This window comes from Chrysochloris asiatica, unplaced genomic scaffold (assembly GCF_000296735.1).
Source record: "Chrysochloris asiatica unplaced genomic scaffold, ChrAsi1.0 scaffold00798, whole genome shotgun sequence".
Taxonomy (NCBI): Eukaryota; Metazoa; Chordata; class Mammalia; order Afrosoricida; family Chrysochloridae; genus Chrysochloris; species Chrysochloris asiatica.
The window spans coordinates 39991-42543 of NW_006409316.1; the positions used below are offsets into that span (position 1 = coordinate 39991).

At 43.2% G+C, this 2553-nt stretch overlaps 1 pseudogene; it reads left to right on the forward strand.

Annotated features, from left to right (window-relative positions):
• The window catches only part of LOC102839205, a 15755-nt pseudogene that overhangs the window by 1073 nt on the left and 12129 nt on the right, over positions 1-2553 (forward strand).

Here is a 2553-nt window from a genome sequence, read left to right on the forward strand (position 1 = left end):
ATTAGTTCAGAGTATTGCTAAACCACATGAATATATGAAGTATTTAGCAGAGCGCCTGACATATGGTGTGCCCCATAAAAGATATCCATTTTTGTACTTGGTATGAAGAAAAGGCAAAGTACTACAAGAAATGTACTCACAAAAGCAAAAATAATATCCTAGCTGCAGTGTGTGAGAGTGAGCAACTGACCATGAAATCCAGAGACCTGGGTGTCTGTGAATGGAACACAGAGCAATTAGTCATCTGAGAGCAGTGTCTTTTCTCAGCACACTACATCTCTTTCAATCCTGAGCTGCCCCATGATCATTATGGATAAATTAGTATGAAACATTTACTACAATCACAGGACATTTTGCCATATGTGTTCCTCCACCAATGCCTGAATGACTGAAGGAATCTACCTCCCCTCTCTAGTGGATTTCTGCATTCTCAAAGTGCAGCCCTTTCACTCCAGAGTCATATAAAAAGTTGGTGAAATTCTGGGGACCCCTGGACTGGATCTGGGTATCTGCATTTTAATGGTATCTGGAAGTTAATTTTGTTCATAATCACACTGAGAACTCAAGTGCATCCATTCTTCAGACTGTCCCTCCCGGGAGCGCATCTCAGTATATTTCTGGTGCTTGGTAAGTGGTAACCTGAAAACAAGCAAACAAAAAATTGAAATCTAAGAGTACACAATGGAAGGGGGAATGAATAAGAACAAACAGCAAGAAAGATGTGATGAAGGGCAAGGGTGTCAAGATAGGGATGGAAAATGTACTGGCAGAAAGTGACTGACACGCATGGGATTTTAGCCCAGTCATGCGATCTCTGGCTCAACTGAAGCCTACCATGACCCTGGAGGAGGGACTGTGGCGTTCCGTGCAGGAATGGCAATGCAAAAGCAACTTTGACCGGATGATCTACTACGAGATGGCAGGAAAGTGAGTAAATGGGATCCTGGCCTTGTGGGGCTTGAGTGGGTGATGTGATGGGGGTGGATTAAAAGTGGCTGCTGTGTGGCTGTGTTGATGCAAATGGGAGGAGATGTTATGATGAGGAAGTATGCACTTGGATAGAGTCTCCTGGATCCATGAGGATCCCTGTCTACTCTCAAACAATTTCTACCCCCATATTCACTGCTTGCAGTTTTCTGTCCTACTTTCTTCTAGAAGTTCACCACTTTTGGGATTTGGGATCTGTAAGTGCTTTGATATTGAGGTGGTCAATATGGGGTTGAGTATAAACAACACAGGTTCCATTAGACAAATATTCCACGTTGTTGTTACTCTACAGTGAGGGGATATGCTCTATCAGTCTGATCCTACTGCCCCATTGTCAGAGTAAGTGACAGATAATTAGGGGAAATCTCTCCCTATGAAAAATGGCACAAAATCGTTTACTACTATCTAAAAATGGACCAAAGCTAGAAAGTATTATTCATGGGAAAGGTGTAACTTTGTCACCCTGTGGACATGTTTCTAACCCTTAATGCCTTTCCTGATGTATTACTAAAACAAAAGAAGAAAGAAAAAGGAACTGATGAGAGAAATCTCAAAAATATCCTGAAATCTTTGCTTCCATATTTTTTCTAATATCTTCTGGACAACTTTTCCTGGTTTAAAGTTCAGGGGCTCAAAGTTCAAGCCTAGGACGGGATCTAGAAACTGGTGCTGGTGTTATGGGCAGGTAACTGCATCCCATCTCTGAGGTTCAGACTGTCAGATCTTTTGCGTGTGTTTCAGGGAAAGACAGAGTAGGTTTAGAGTAGGGGACTCACTACTGAGGTCCTGCCATGTGCAATGTAATCTTGATTGAATTCAACAAGTTAGTGTCAGTGTTGTATGCCATCAGGTATTAAGGTTATAGGAAAGAAGTGAGAACTATAGCTCTGTCTAAAGAAACTTCCAAGAAGATGTGGCTCATTTCCTTTATGACCTAAGTTGTGTTGTAGTTGAAGGGATCAGAAGTGACACTGTAAAGTACCTCTCAAGTCGTGCTTGGGTTACTGAGAGCAACTCCTACCAGGGAAATGGACTAATTTAGGACCTGGACAGGCTATTGAAGGCACAGCTTACCCCGCTTCTCTGCAATCAACAGCTGCTGATATGAGTGCTCCTGGTGGGTGCTGCCTTCATCTCAGCCTGGTCTGTGCTTCCCTCACCCTTGTTAGGTTCATGGAGTTTGAGGCAGAGGAGGAGATGCAGATTCAGAAGTTGCAGCAGAGGAATGGATCAGCACGCCTTCCTCCTCTAGTTCCACAGAAATTCCATCCTCCCAAGACTGCGACTGGCCAGCACCCAGGTATGGCTACACCACTTACAACAGGAGCTAAGGATGAAAGATCAAAGGAGGTTTGTAAACACTGCTTACGCTTAGGGAACTCCACTGACTTCACATCGGGTACTTTCCTTTTCAGAGGGACCATGGCTGTTACAATATGAAGAAACTGGGGTCTCAGCTATCCTTCATTACATACTAAGTAGTAAACTGGTCAGGTTTAATAACTGCTGTTTCACATGGATTACCAAAGTTGGGATCCAATATCTAATCATCCTCAAAAGAGTATC